The sequence below is a fragment of the Xiphophorus hellerii genome, chromosome 23, assembly GCF_003331165.1.
Source record: "Xiphophorus hellerii strain 12219 chromosome 23, Xiphophorus_hellerii-4.1, whole genome shotgun sequence".
Lineage (NCBI taxonomy): Eukaryota > Metazoa > Chordata > Actinopteri > Cyprinodontiformes > Poeciliidae > Xiphophorus > Xiphophorus hellerii.
The window spans coordinates 21,096,335-21,113,505 of record NC_045694.1 but is presented as its reverse complement, the minus strand read 5'-3'; positions in this window follow the sequence as shown (position 1 = coordinate 21,113,505).

Here is a 17,171-nt window from a genome sequence, read left to right as displayed (position 1 = left end):
TGTAACATTTTCTATTGTAAGAAGATTTTAATTTCAGTGCCCAAATTAAAAATTCTCCACCTGCATCAACCACCTGCGCTGCAGGGCCAAATTGTTTTTAATTGCAGTTGGACCCACACAAAATCAGCCTGTGCTGCACTTTGGGAAGCCCCAAATCTAAACCATTGCATCCTAAAACAGACACTTTAAAATGAGATTAGGATAAAGTGTGTTCATGGACCACAATGGTTCAGTCAAAGCCTAGATCTAGGTCCTTGTTAATTATCTGTGGCATGACTCACTTCTCATTATATCTGATTCAGTTTGAGCTAATTTGCAGAAGAAAACGTAGAGAAGACACACCCGGTTGTATTTGAAGCAAAATGTGGTTGTTCAAAATGTTGACTCCGGTAGAGCTGCAGGCAAATGAATGTCAGGTTGTTCACATCTTTATTTATAGAAAAATGTGAAGACAATGTATCTATTTCTACAAATAAAGCTATAATGTGACAAAATGTGTAAAAGCTGAAGTTGTGTAGATACTTTTTGGAAGCAACTGCATATTAGCAGCCAAAAGATATTATTATCATAAGCCTTATGATGGGGTGGATCTAACTTTTGCCATTCTGACCACAACATACACCCACACCTTAGAGTAAACAGCCAAAGCAGCATGTAGAGGCAAAAAAATAATGCAGCTCAAGCAAATCAGCTCTGGTTCTCAAACGACTGTGACACTGTGGTTTCTGCACCTAAAAGTCACCTCATGCCGAAGAGCGTCATTTACAGTCAATGTTTATTTCCTTGTTGTGTTTGGTTAATCGGCCATCTTTAGTCTTCCTGCTATTTTCATCTGTCAACACATCTCAGTCAGATGAAAAAAAAAAAAAAGGCTATTTTCCAATTTTCTTTTCTTGTGGGCGTGGGAACAGAAACTGTGTGAGAATAGTAATGCTCAGAATAAAAAAGAGCCATTTGGCATTTTATGACAAAAATGTTTGTGTTTAAATTAAAATGAATACCAAGTGATTTCAAAAATATTTGCATATAAAAATCTGAAGAGATTTTTAGGCAGAAGTAGACCCACCTTTCCCAGTCTCCACTCTTTCTTAAAAGTTGTATTTGTGGAGGGCATGATTAACAGCTGTCCTTTTGACAGATCATCCTAATGGGCTGAACTCTGCAGCTCCTCTAAACTTACAAATGGCCTTTTGGCTGCTTCTCTGATTAATGCTCTCCATGTCCGTCCGGTGAGTTTAGGTGTCTCGGAAGGGTTGATGTGTCATAAGTTTTCCCGTTTTGGATGATATATTGAGATGTTCAAAGCTTGTAGCTTCTTAACCCAACTCTTCTGTAAACTTCTAACTTATTTTGCTACCATGTATCATATTGCTTCTACTCCACAGTCATTTGCTACGTTGTATAAGTCGGTTGCATAAAATCCCCCCAAAATACAGTGCACTTCTATTTCTACTGTAATAAAAAGTGAAAAAAAGAGAAAAGGGTGTTGACAATTTTGTCTCGGCATGCACATGACTTTCTAAACATTCGTATTGAGATCTTTTTGGTTGCAATACTAGAATAACATTCTGACTTTTTCAGTGTGATTTTACTGAGAGACACTGGGTAATTACACCTCTGCTCTACATTATTACCCTCAAACTGGATTAAGCTTAACACACATCCTGAGTGGGAAGATTTAATCCCCGGATTGATGTCATACAGGAGTACGCACGGGGAGTAAATCTGTAAGAGGATTGTGCCAGTGACGGGGGAAGGCCTCTGTGACATCCAGAGCCAAAGAAGCCTCTAAAACTCTGCGATGGCCTGTTATCATCTTCAGATCAACACCTAAGGCCTGTTGCCCCACATTTCCAAACCATCCTTTGGAACTGCTTCAAAACCACAAGCTGTCAATTAAAACTTTGGCAGAAGAGAACTACAGACGTTGTGACTTTAATAAAGAGCTGCTTGGATTGATAATATTCTGGTCCCTGCTTCAAGAAGTTGGACAAGCTGCAGTTGCGTGACAGGAGCAGCAATAAGGGCAGATCTATGGGGACGATAACCAAAGATTAGTTTCAGGAATGTTGAGAGATTACATGTGGCAGCAGTGAAGTGACCCGTTCCTTTCTAGCTGGGCTCACCTTCCTTTAGCACTCTGGCCAGGAATGTGAGACAATGGTGCCAGAAAAAATACGTCCGCTCTAAGGGTGAGCACGGTTCCTATCAGATCAGCCATTGTTTGTGATGGTGAGGCCTGATAAGTCGCATTTGTCATGCCTCGTTGTAAAAAGGTATTTTAGCCGTGCACAAAAAAAAACAAAAAACCCTATTTGAACCTTTGTTAAACTTAACTGCAACAAATCTTCAAATTTTGTGATCAAGTAAAGATAACAAATTCAGTTTTTTGAGGAAAATTAAATGTTTTAAAAGCTTTCCAGGCCAACCTGGCTCTACGTGAAAGTTTAAAGGCAAAAACCACTGGCGGCAGCAGAAAACACAAAGGCCCGTCTCAAAACTGCCAAAATCAAGCCATCGGGATGATCCTGAAGGTTTTGGCAGGTTGCACTAGCGTAAAGCAAACACAACTTTAAAGAAAAATATAATATTCACACAGAAAAGTATGGTGGTGGTAGTTTGATGGTCTTTGCTACTCTAAGAGGACATGCCACAACTCACTGAACCATCATATCTGCTATCCACCAAAAGTTCAGAAAGAGGGTATCTCGACATCAGCTTAGGAACTTAAGCTCCAGCACACTTGGCGTTGAGCAGCAGAATGATCCAAGCACATTGGCAATCCATCCATGAATGGCACAAAAGAAGGGTTCACAGTGACCCAGTAAATGTTCAAGATTAAATGTGACTGAGATGCTACTGTTCCTGGCCATCAAAGGTAGCTACATTAAAACAATCCTGCAGACAAGTAGATTAAAACTCCCCAACAGTGGAATAAATTACTCACTGCATTTAATCAGGTTGCTTTGGGTAGTTTGTTTTTGTTCTTTAATTAATTAAACCATCCGTCTAAAACTGCTTTTGTATTTACTAAGTTCATTTTGTTCTGAGGTTAATATTTTCTCTCTGATCTGAAATATTTAAATGTGACAAAATAAGAAAAAAAACCAAAGGAAGGAAATACAAATAATGACATCACTGTAAATCTAAAAAGGAATCATAATAATAAGAATCTCAAACACATTTCAATATTAAAAACTCATATTTTTAAGCAACAGCTGGGAGGACAATAAAAAACAACAACATCTGAACCCTTTTAGAGCTTCCTTCACTCCTCACAGTCTGAACAGAGCCTGTAATTTTCCACTCGCTGCAGCCGCGCTGTTGTGTTCACAAGCAGAGGTCAGATCCTGTATGGAGTATTCTAAGAATGTGTGGCATCCTGTCTTCTTATAGCAACTGAACTTTGACTACATGATGTCATCCCAGTGGGGTAAACATATGTGGAGACATAAATAACAAAGCTGTTGACAGATGTATTTGATTCCTTCAACAACTCAGATGCATATGAGTTTTTCTCTGGCTCACAGACAACTTTTCATGAGCGCCAAGACCGGTTATACCAACTTACTCACTGGTCTTGACCTAGATACTGAAAAGAAAGAAAGGAAGAAAGAAAGAAGGAAAGAAAGAAAGGAAGAACGTAAGAAAGAAAGAAAGTAACTAAACCACTGCCCTACTTCATACAAAGACATTCTATAGATGACTAAAATTCAGAGCGATTAATGACAGGAATAAAAATAGGGAAGACTGCTATGTCTTGTGTTCGGGTGAATACGGAGGCACTACAGCATAAATCATGCCTGATAAAAGCCTTGAGGAAAAGCACGGGACCTCCATCTCTGAAACGCTAACAAAGAAGGGTTCAGCTGCGGAAATCCTCATGACTTAAATAAGATGATGCTTACAGCTAATGGAAACCCAAAATGGAGTTTAACACACACAAACGTCTTTTTTTTTTACGAGACCAGGAATATGTTTGTATTTTGTATTATGTAAAATTCTTATTTTGTGAAGATATAAAACGTAGATTGTCATTAGCCGTACGCCATAGTTATTCAAAGTATGTGCATACTTGCTCTGTCCTACTTTTGAATTTCTGAATTCAACTTTTAACTTATATTCTTCTTTGTTGTGTCTGACAGACATCTGATTCCCAGTCAGTAGATGACTTAACGCTGAACGTCACAGGGCATACAAAAAGAGTTTACTGTTGCACATTTCTGAGACATAGTTGTGCATAGTTTGTCTCCTAAAAAGGTGATCGGAGTTACAAGCCAAAAAGCAGAAAACAGTTTAAAAGGAAACATGTGTCATGCTCATGACAGCGTTTCGTCTAGTTTTACAATCTGCTGTCTATCTTTTTCAAAAATGTTCAGGTTATACTCGTGTGGTCGGCAGTTTTCTCCAGTTTTCTCAGTACGCGTGGTGTTTGCGTGTTTTAAAAATGACCGTTTGTGTCAACGCAACTATTATGAAGTCTGATGTGGTGATGCCAGTTTTCACTTCATTTTCGCTGTTATTCACTGGATGAGCCAGTCATGAATCACTGAAGATCACATGTTCAGTATAACGTGAATCATCAAGGCCGTCCATTAATCAGGGTGTATCATCCTGAAGCAATTTTAGTGATAAAATGATTAAAATATTAGCAGAGATCTTCTAATCCCTTTTTAGGATGTGTTTAGTATTTTACAGTGCACTCCTTCATCTTCCATGCATCTGTTCTCATTTGATTTATTAAAATCTGACAACAAAAATAAAAGTAAATCTTTTGGTAAATCTTACTCAAACAATGTGCCTCTCAATAGAGATGTTAAACGTTTTTCTAGTACGTTCCAGAGGGGCCCCTTTCTTCCCAATTTCTCTCTGCCTGAGAGGATTTACAGCATTTAAGTCAGTTCACCTTCTTTTTTCCCCCCCAAGTACATTATATGTGAGCGCCATCTCCTGGAGAGCACTCTATATGTTGTGTGGTCTACATTAAGAAGAAAGAAAGCCTAAAAATAATGTTAAAAACCCTTTTGCTTGCTTAAAAAAAATGTCGACACAAGTGAAAATGCGTAAGCTGCATTTATTTATTTGATTCTTGGCTTCTAGTGATCTCAAACAAAGACTTGATCCAAGTTTCAGAGCCAGATTAGGACACCAAAGAGATTTTGAAACGATCGGCGCGCGGCTGCCAAAAACAAATCAACAGACACCAATCACAAACAGACATGAATTGAAGCAGGAGATTTACAAATTAACCTATATTCAATGGTACAAGTAATTTTTTCTATGTTAATTTTATTTTTACATTTATGCTAATATTCAATAATGAAAACCCAGCAATTTCAGCTGAAACAAACTGCTGAAGTAAGCTCAAACATTGCCCTTTTTGTTAATAAGTAACAGCGCTGGTAGAGGACCTCCAATGAACATGCTGCTTCAGGGAAATGTCATCACTTGATTCAATCCATATTTACTAAAGACAATGATTAGCTTGCCTAGCTTACAATAAGGCCAAATCTCTCTTCAAAGACTGTTTGTGATGTGAGATGCATAAAATTATATTTATTTGGGAACTGATATCAACAGTCATGAGGAGAAATAAGGGCATTTCATTTAATATTCACTTCTTTGCTAAGAATATTCACATACTGATGTCAAATCTTGCTTTATTTATGTCCGAAAAACAAAGTTGTTTACAGTAAGTTTAACATTTTTAAAGGGTTTCTGTTTTGCATGCGTCGTCGTTGCATCGTGTCTTAGATCACCTCACATAATCTTAATCTCAGATTAAGATCTGGGATTTTACTTGAACCAGAACATTTTTCATTCTTAATTCTCAGTCAGTCCTACTGCTATGTTTTGGGTTGTTGTCATGTTGAAGGGTCTGGTTCTGATTCAGCTTTATCCAGGTTCTGCTGCAGAAAAGAATCCCTAATGATACTTCTGTCTCTCTGTCTGTCTGTCTCTCTGTCTGTCTGTCTGTCTGTCTGTCTGTCTGTCCCATGCAGGTAATTTTCCTCTCCAAACATCACAGTTTCTAAATCCCACTCAATTCTCAAGGACAGGGTTGTTATTATTCACGCCCACTAATGTTTCTTCTCAGAAGCTGTATTGTGGGCCTGTTACCCAGGTCAGCAGACTGTGACCATGTGAAAGCTTAACGGTCCTCTGTGTTTATCAACCACACAAAAACACACACGCACGCACGCACCCACACACACACACGTGTCAACGTCTGTCCCCTCTCAGGTGGGATTTCATTGGACAAACGGCAAATAGCCATGGACACGTGCCTCTGTTTACACACCTTCAAATTTCAGGCGGGATTAGTTTTAGAAACAAAAAGAAAACCAAACAGTGTTTTAGAAGACCAGGCGTCAGAAGACAGAAAACGCTGACACTAGGAGCAAAACATTTGTCCAGAGGACACACGATGGGAAGCTGTGAGTCTTCGAGTTATAAGTTTCCAGCTGGCTCCTACAAACTCCCTTTTTGCAACAAACAAAAGAAACCTGCTGGCATCGCAGATGGTAATGTGCATTATTTACCTTTCTTCCTCTGTTTTAAAAATAGCAATGTCATTTCACTGCAAGCATTTAAATAGTCAAATTTACAAGCTGAAATCAAATTATGTAATTAAATAAATGAAATTTAATTTAATCTTTATTGATGCACTATATAAGAATATGAATTGACTTAAGAAATTCAATTCATATTGAAGTAAAATGTTTAATTTTAAATCCATAAACTTTTGTCAATTTTGTTGGGATGTTTTTTGATCGACATCTGCAGACTGAGATCGCTGCTGTTTCTTCTTTGTAAGATAACCTAAGCTCAGGAATACCACTGAACGCAATTTTGTCATATATTGAACTTCACTCTGTGCTTTACTGAGGCATTGTAATACATAAAGATGCTTTCATTTTACAAGGGGTATCATGTATGGTCTTTTTTTTAGATTTGTATGTTGTAATGTTTTTCCCTCATCTAAAACATGCTGCTTTGATTCTTCCGTTCATGTTTGAGAAATCCTTTAATCTCCATGGCAACCATTCGGGGATGCCTACACCGTTGTTCTCACCAACCGCCTTTTTCTTCAAAGCTCCTCCTTGGAGCTGCAGTTTCCAATCCATGCTCACAGAGCAACCCTCCCCCACAACGTCCCCAATCAACTCCTCCAGGCTAGTGGCAGCAACACTTAGCATGAGTCTGCTGAGCTCATCATACATCATACAGTCTACAACAATGGTTGTAAATGGGATCATGGGAAGGCCTTGATGTGATGACACTCTGAAGGTGGAGTAACAGCTTCTTAAAGAGACAGAGGCTAATTTCAAGGTGTCAAATTATGACGTCAAATTTCTTTTAAATCATGTTTGGTATATACAGCATTTTATAGCAACTTATGTTCCTTAATTGTGCCTAATTGTTCCTTAAATGTTCCTAAAATGGCACTATGTGCCTCATGCTGCATATTTAGCCAGTTCACTGTAGATCTGCTTGTATGTTTGGGTCCTGAATCTCTACATTTCAGTGCTATCGTTTTCAACCTAAAACTGCTAAAATCCACTTCCCAGTTTGAATATTTAATCTTGATAGTGTCAGAGCTGAGCTACCTCATCTATTCTTTCTTTAGCTTTGTTATTTTGGCCTTAAGGCAGAGAGGAAATGCCTGTCGCTCACTGCTGAACTCCCACTCCCAGCAGTTGTGTTGCTGGGAGTGGGTTGCAGAGGCCATGTCAAAACTTTCCCAGACCCCTGTAGACTGATGAGAAAAAGACCAAATGCGTATGAGAAGAGCCAAGGAAGTCACTGGTCAAGAAACAAAATAATCCACTAGAAAATAAAACAAGCAAGAGCCGTATTTTTTGACTTTGGGAGTTTCCTTTATTATCTGTTTCTCCCCCTTTCCTGTGTTTTTTGGTCTCTACTGTTGTTGATGCCCTTTGTAATTAACAGTTACAATATAAGAACTTTTTTTGTGGTTTTAAGAAAAAGCCTTAATTGTGGAATTCTTTTGTATCAGTGCTTTGTGATTTTTCACTGACTTATGACAACAAAATAATATAATATCTTAGAATAAATTCATGCTTATCTTCTGTATTTTTTTAAGCTCAAAGTAAACTCTGTGATCTGTTTAAGTTTTTCTGAAATAACACACCTAAACATTGCATTGAATCATCCTGGGACTGACAGATGACTCAAATACATTTTTATGGTGTTCCATATATGTCCCATAGATGGCGCCCCCGAAACACAATATAAGATATGGCCACAAGAGGGCTCCTTACTTCAGGAGCTGACTGGGCAAGCACAGTAAATAAATGAGTTCACTGGGTATTGTTGCCAAGACGAGCAGCTTCTTATACCATTTCTTCTTCTGCATAAGGTCATGAAGCATCATCTTCATTTAAACACCCATTGTCCAAATGTAAACCTTTAGATGTGCAGAATGCAGCATTATGAGGACGTGCTTACTTTGAGGCGTCACCTCTCACGTGATTGTGTCCTCTTTGCTCGTCCAACATTTGAGGGCTGGTCGGTGTATTAAAAGTTCTCAGAGGAGATGTTCATCCACCGTATGTTTGGCTTTGTGTTAGCAAAATTTGGCCCTTGTGTTTGAGCTGTGAGGTCACACACAGGATGGGGCGAGGGAAGTGCTGCTTGCAGAAATTCATCTGGAGTCTTCTGATTACAGTTCAGATGATTTTATATGTGTAACCTATTATGAAAAGGAAAATGCTGTGCATGTCCGAGAATAATTTGTCTCTCTGAGTTAAAGAAAGGAACTCGAATATTTACCTCCATCATATTTATTTATGACAATTTCAGGGTCTAAAGACTTGTTTTAGAGAGGGTGTAAATAAGACACATGAATATTGATCAAAATGAATATAATCCTAAAAGTGCGGATAACTAGAGAGACAGATTAAATATTTCATGACCCATATTCATAACACTGCCATTCAGGTGCTGGTAAATTTGTCCAGATGAAAATAAAATCTACCTGTACTGACCAAACATAAGTTTGTGTTTAAATATCTCTATTCTTGCACAGTATTCACCTTAGTATCTGAATCATTTCACAGGGTGAAATAAGACATGCCATGACTGTAAAATTGTGCCATAATGCCAGATAATATTTCACATAGTACATAAAAGATGCATTAGGCGTGGGGCAGCTTACTGAAACCCTGAGTAAAAAGCCTGCAGTGTCATTGCAACACAGTGTTAATACATGAAATTGAGACAAAACTGAAAATCAATAACTGTTTCCACTGCTGCAAAAATAATATTTATAGCAATGATAATGATCTGAAGGTGCATTCATTTTTATTCTGATGTTATGCCTCACAATTTTTAACACATGCAAAATTTCATAGTTTTCAGATAAAAATGTGGAACATTACCTCTTTTTGACATTTGATCGTCAGAGAGGTTATGTCTTATCCTTTTCCATTCTTTTCAGTTCTTTTATTTATTTTGTAAGTTTAACCAATCTCTATGCTGGGTCAAACCCATAACATAACCCAGTTCTGTTAAATCAACAAAGGTCCAGATTTGATTTCCCATATTGGGCGAGAAAAGGAAGCTGTAACAAAATTGATAGCACGCTTTTGTTTTTGCTACTGCACATTGCTCCTTGTTGTAGATAACCCTCTTGGGGATCAGATATACGATAGGAAAGGAAGTTCTCATATTTACAAGTTCCCGAAATAGGTCCGTCACCCAGCACTCTTAGTATATCAGTCGCCTCTCTGAAAGCAGGGCCCCCCGCAGAAGTTTCCCACAAGACACAGGCCAAAGTCACCACAAGAGAGCTGGGGAAGGGAGAAGAAGGTCAGGGAATTGGAAGGAGCGGCAGAGGTTAGCTTTAAAGAGGAGCAAAAACAAATAATGAAGCCCTCATGCTGTACAGCTGTCGAGAGTTATGGCAAAAAGCTGATCGCGACTGGTTCGAATGGCAGTGGTGGGAAATGTAGAGCAGGAAAAGAGACACAGATGGATGGAAACACTCAGCAGAGTAAAGACGATAAACGTGAACAGAGTGTCTGTGAAACTGACCCTGAGGTCTCGTTGGTTCAAGTCAGACAACAGGGTCCTGCAAAACCCATGCTTGTCTATCATCTCCCATGTCCTACCTGTTTCAGGGTGTAGTTGTTTACCTGTTTGAAGCTGCATGCTGTACATCTTAACTTGTCAGAGTCATGAGCTCAGCTTTCAGAGCTGGCTTACAGAGACCATCCAAGGCATTTGGCTTCGATGTCAGATAGTAGATGGCATCTATGTCCCACATTTGCTAGACTGTCATAGTGCGAGACGTACAATTTAAGTTCCTATGCTGGCACTGCTCCTCCTAGATGGCGTGAGATTTATGGAAAGAACAAATACACCATATTCAAAAATCCATAATTTTGTTATGAAATCTTCTAAGCCACACATTAGGAGTGGTTATTGTGTTATACATATCAAGATTTCATCTTTTTCTCCAAATATTTTTATTAGAAAGCCCAAGTTTACTCCGAATGAATTACATCTGCGCTGAGTGATTTTGGCCGCCTCGTTTGTAAACCTCATCAATCATCTGTCTCCGTTTGCAATCAGAGGAGGAACAAAAGATTTAAACGATTATAATTCTGTAAAGAGGACTTTTTTTTTTACCCTAAAGATAATGTATAGAGTTTTGTTTATTTTAGCACCGGTCCTTAGATGGTTCAACCAAAAACAAAACTCTTCTAAATCATAAGTAAACAAAGGCAGCTTGGCTCTTCGGTGCAGCCAGGCTGCTTGCAAATCAGTCATGACAGAAAGGTCGTTCGACATGGATTTTGATCAGATAGTAAGCTGTTAATGTTCTCTGTTTAAAAGCTGTTTACAGTGATAATCAAAATGGAAGGAGGTAAAGAGTTCATATAAAAGCGTTATGGACCAGTTGCTATTATCAAGGTTTGCCAACAATCCATAGATTTTCTGTGGGGTTCAAGCCATGGGAGTTTGCTGGCCAATCATTAATAGGAACACCATAGTCAGTGAACCAGTTTTAGGGACGTTTAACAGTGTGGCACCTTCTGGAAAATCAAAGTAGAGTGTCCATACAGCTCATCAGCAGAGGGAAGTGCTCTAGAATTTGCTGGTAGACAGCTCTATCGATTGTGGACTTTAGAAAACACAGTGGACCAACACCAGCAGATGACATGGCACCCCAAACCATCACTGACTGTGGAAGCTTCACTCTTCAGACAATATGGATTCTGTCTCTCCACTCTTCCTCCAGAACCAGGGACCTCGATTTTTCAAATGAAATGCAGAATTTACTTTTTCCTGAAAACAGGACATTGGATCTTGCACAGCAGTCCAGTGTCTTTTCTGCTCAGCCCTCTGATGTTGTCTCTGGTTCAGAAGTGGCTTGACAAGTGGGATGCGACATTTACAGCCCGTGTTTAGTAATCGCCTGACTATGGTTGCGCTTCTGGAATGAATTTGAGAGACAATCCTCTAAAGGTTGCAGTTTTCTCTGTTGCTTGCGGAACCTTTTCAGACCACACTTCTTCCTTCCACTTTTACTTTTTGTTGAAAGACTTGCATACAGAACTTTGTGAACAAACAGCTTCTTCAGCGATTGCCTTTCATGGCTTACTCTCCTTGTGAAGGGTATTGACGACCGTCTCCTGGACATCTGTCAAGTCAGCAGTCACAGTCATGGGGAAGGCTGCATTTTTATATTTTTTTTGCAATATACAAATTTTGTGAGATGTAGTATTAATGCGGTAGTTATACGAGGAGGCCGATTTATGTTGCTCTAACTGGGAATGGATGGCAACTGTCTCCCTGGAGACGTAGACTGAAACTAACGTCCCTCAGTCTCTAATTACCAGGCGGGGAGTACACCTCAGCTGAGACCCTTTGCAGAGGAATAAACAATGGCTTTATTACATGGTGCTGCTTTGTTCTGAAATACTGTAGCTGGCTGAAGACAGATGCATACAAAGAGTTCCTGTGGTGGGGACAGCACGCCGAACAGCACTGTGCATCTGTCGGACTGAAATGACAGGTAACAGAATTGTGCTGAAAATAACTTATTCAGTAACAGATGCCAGTATGCAGTGACCGAGCTAGCGACATTACCTCCGCTCAGTAAATCTAACAGAGGTTTCCCCATTCAAACAGTGAGCTGACCTGTTCCCCTTCATTAAAGTACAAGCTCAAAGAGCTGCAGGCCTTCAAATCGTCCTTGACACACACACAAAAAAAAACAGTAGGTTATTACTGGCCCGAGTAATGCAGCTCTGCCACAGGCCTGAATGTCTTTTTAATTTGAGTGACTCATGGACTTGGAGCTTTGGAAAAACAGACTTGACTTATACTGTAGCTCTCCAAAATGATAGTTTGGATGTCCTTCTTGATGTACACTCTAGTATCTTGATGTACACTCTAGTAGAGGATGAAGTGCTGTGAGACGCTGTGTCCACTTTATGTCATGTTCTGTTTTTTCTGTGTGTTAATTTCGAGTTTTCTGTGTCTCTGTGTCTCCGTGTTGTTCTGTTCTCCCCTCGATTACTCCCAGGTGTTTCTCGTTCCCTAATTACCCCGTGTGTATTTAGTGTCACCTGTGTCTCTGCGTCTCTGTCGGGTCCTCGTCTAATGTGCGTTCGTGTTGTTCGTGTTGTCCATTCAATTTACCAGTTGCTACCGGCGTTGAGCCCTGGCTTCTGCTCAGTCGTGCTGCCTGGTTGTGTGGACTTTTTGGACATTCTTTATTAAAATCATTATTCATCTTTACCTGGGTCTACAAGCGTCTGCCTCACCATCACCTACACCGCACCGTTTCATGACACTTTAGTGTGATCCTACATTTTTATGTTGGTTATCTACGTTGGGAGATGGTCTGTGATGTTTTCAAAAAGAAATAATTAATAGTTTGCCTTAAACCATAAGGTAAAAATATAGATTCATTATTGTTCAAATTCAGAACCCTGCAAAAGTGTGCACAGCCCTGTGGATTATTTATTTTTTTCTTTAACAGCCCCAGAATTTTGATAAACATTCCTGATGAAAATGTTGAGAGGACGGAAAAATCATAGCCAGCTTGTAAGTTGAAGATTAGAATGCAAAAAAATGAGAAACGAGCGCAAGCTGAAAAACAGTCTAGTTGTTATACTTTTTGTTCATCATCTGATCGTAACTTTAGGACCATTTGTCGAAAAACCAAAAACAGAAGTGAAAGTGTCAAAAAATAGATTCACGAGTGACTAATCCCAGCAGTATTGCTGACCCCTTCATATATTTGCATAAATGTGCTTGATGTGTCCTTTAGAACCATCCTGCATCTTAAATTTTGATGCAACATAGTCAATAAGCAGGATGAGTTTATAATTTTATTTTTTTTAATGTTTATAATTTTAAACAGAAGGAATGACAGACAAAACTTTCTTAAGGAAAGTTGTGGGCCTTCTACATAGAAATAGAAGGCCAGTGCAACACACCAAAGCAGCCTCGCTGCTATATCAAAACCACACTCCCATCTAGTTGTCAGCCACACACTGCTGGTAACTAGACACACACCCCAGTAACTAGACTCACACCCCCATTTGACCACCTTCCAGAACTCAAAGCCCCAAAGGGACCTGTTAATGAAACATGGAGCCGAAATCCTAAAATCCCAACAACCCCTCAAAACCTGGAAAGACATCTCCTTCAAACATCCCCAAAGACCTGGAGCCCATTCCAAACCCAGAACAGATAGTCCATTCTTCTTCCAGGCCCCAACCCCGAATTTCAAATTGATAACTCCACCAACTATGTGGTGTTGATGCGTGTTGTTAAATAGTGCATTTAAAATGCAAGATGGGGCAGTGGCAGGCACATCAACCCCTTTGCCAGTCAGTAGGCAAAACCAGTTCACCCCCTGAGCCCTCACCCAAAATCCTAAATGTCTACACGCAACATTTGGGAATGGGCACAGGAACCAGAGGTAAGGATGATCAAACATCTCACCACCTACATGCTACTAGGTGACCCTGCATGTGGTTGTCTTGAGTGAGTGTTTAAGTTGTTCATTAAGATTGGCCTCCTTGAGTCCACAGAGATGGAAAAAGCTCCCTGGACCTCAGTGACACACAGGCATGCCAACATGTCCAAACACAATAGGTTGGATCAACCTATTCCTGGATAAAAAATTGATTTTGTTCTTTACCTTCCAGCATCACAGAAAATTTCAGTGAGAAACACACTGACGTTTAAAAAAAAAAAGAAGTGAAAAACATTTACATCTGGTCAGACTGCAACAGATGACCAACACATATCCAGTTTAAACTCTGTGGGAAATCTGGAGCCAATCAGCATGTGTTTTCTCCCAAACTGCAAAAAGATAAGCAAAGACAGCACAACAAATTAGTTTGACAATAAGCAATAATTACAGGCAGGATACTATGGTCTGTCCAGCTGTCTCTGAGTGGAAAGAAAACAAGCCCTGGAAGGAAGTATTCTCTTATGCAATGTGGTACCTGGACTCCTCAGCTTTCCCTATATGGTCTTTCCTTTAGAGATGAGGTACAAGCCAAGCACAGACGAACAGCATAGAGCAGAATAGCTGGCGGCTGCTGCTCTTGATCATCTTTCACTTTGTGGAAACTGCTGAATCTCACACAGACGCTTTGTCCAAGCATGAAAGGGTGCTTAGATGTCTTTTTTAGCTTACAGTGATAGCACGGCATAATAATAGCTAAGGCATTTTGTGTCATAAACCTCTGTGACCTCAGTGGGTCATGAAAGCGTTTGAAGTCAAGCTCTCTATCACCACACAACCTTGTGGTCTGTAAACATTTTGTTACCGCTAGCAACATGTACGTAATATTTAGCTTTGGAAAGGATCCAAACAAGGCTCTACTGTATGGATACCAGCCATGGGATGTGATAAAGTCTAAAATAAAAAGCACAGTGGAGTAGAGTACAGTACAGCAGAAGACCAATATCTGCCACTTTTCAGGAACATTAACCTTGATAAATTGCTTCTTTAACTTTTGTGCAAAGTTATTTTGTGTAATAGACACATTAAAAAGACACAACACAAAAAACAGAATAAAAACGTGAAAGCCCATAACCAGATTTAATGTTAAGCACTTCCCCCAAAGCCAGTCGCATTTCTCTAATGAGTTTTTGGATGCTTTTCTGCTGAATATTTGAGAGTGAAGCAATTTGGAGGTTGCAAACTTTGAGAGCCCCAAGGCAAATTCTGACCAGCCTTAAATTGCTTGGGAAGTTACTTCCTTTTGAACAGTATCATAAATTCTAATGATGTTGACGAGCTTAATTGGGTTTTTCTTAACTATAGGTTTGTTGTTTAATACAGACCACAAAAATTCACTGCCTTCCTGTTGTAGAGCCAGCAGGATTATTGTGAATATGGCACAGGAGGCCTTTACAACTCCAGCAAAGGACTGTGGTTGAGTAACATTTATCTTTTTTTATAATATTAATATGAAAACATAATTACATCCATTAGTCTCCTTCCATATGCACATATACCCATTGCTTAGGATAACACCCTTTTATAATTACAAGCTTTACTTCTCTTTAAACAAATATTTCATGATCGATTAAGTGTGTAAAACTTAACTTCATACATTTTAAAGCTAGGCCTATTTTTGTGGGCCAATATTTCTTTTTGCAGTGTTCCCAACAGCTGTTCTTGGTTTCAGTGTTTTGGTGGAACGTGACAAAGGTCTTAACTTAAGTTTCAAACTGCTTCCCGTTCCAGAGTCTGAAGACCAGCAGGAGATTCACTTTGTCCTTTAACTTTATCTGGTGCCAGTTTTTATAAACAGACTGGAGATTCTTCAAATTCTTTTTATCATTTTCAGGTCCCAATAACAGAGAAGCTGGGCACATTTGCTGTAGTGCAGACTGAGGTATAAGGTTGTGAAAAGGCTTTGCGCCTTTACAGAGTTCTTCTGCTTCTGCGTTTTGCCACAACTAAGACATCCAGAATGCCTTAATATCAAAGATAACAAGAATAAATTCAGTTTAAAAATCTTAATTCATTTAAGAATATATTGAATATCCAAACCATCTAAGTTAAAGCATGAATTAGCTGAAATTACCCCTATTTACTTTTTCTTTTAGAAAGCTGAGTCACATTTAATTGCATTACCCGTAGTATTCACAGATCACTTATGAGGTTATTATGAAAAAATTATATAATCTTATAATGTCGCTTCCTCACCAGAATAATAGCTGGTGTTTTGCTTTGATTCTTTCGTGCATGTTGCTCAGGTCCCTCTTGAAAATGAGATCAACGGGGTTTACCTGATTAAATAAAGGAATAACAAATGTTTGAGAAATCCTTGAATGTCTTGTGGAAACCAAAGTATTTGACCAAAAAATAATAGCAAAAGAAAGAGGAAGGTGAGGGAAGAAATGCTATTTCACAGCATCGTACATGTGAGTCTTAGGACAGTAAAGAAAAGGATAAAAGTTGTCTGTGTTGTTTTGGGCCAAGACTACTTCCTGCATCTCCTTCGGTGGTGCATCCGCTCCTCAGCCCCCAGAACACTGAGACAATAGAACAGATGGAGGAAGAGTACCGTCCATGCATCTGGTTGGCTGCGTTGAACGGACATTTTTAGCTTGTCTCCTACCGACAAAGAGGCCTTAAAACAACACCCCAGTGAAGCCGTGAAATTTTCCACGTTTCTCTGTCAGATAGTGAGGATTTTATTCTGTACGGTTGGGCCATAAAATAATTTACCGACAGTCTTGTGTCTGCTCTCCCCCAGAGTCCCTCTTCTGTTTGGGTAGCAGGGATCATTTATATAAGGACTTGACATGTTACATAATTTCATGCCTTAGGCTCTTTTGTTGGAAAAGCCTTCAAGAAATTTCTCCTCTGACAGGCAACGTCCCTGTCTGTAAAAATGTTTACCTTTTAAGACACAGCATGGTTTCTTTTTATCAAAAAATTGCACCAGTTGCTCATTCTTTATTGGTGTGTTGCTGGCAGAATACATTTAAGAACCACGTTGAGCTGAAGCACCGAGGTTAAATTGCTTCCTGGTGGGAGTATGGGTGAGATAAAAATATGTATACTACAAAAGAAATAGTTGTTTCTAAGAGGTATTAATTGTTTTCAAAATTTCATATAATTTTCATCAGTAAACCCATCAACAGCTTTTGGCAAT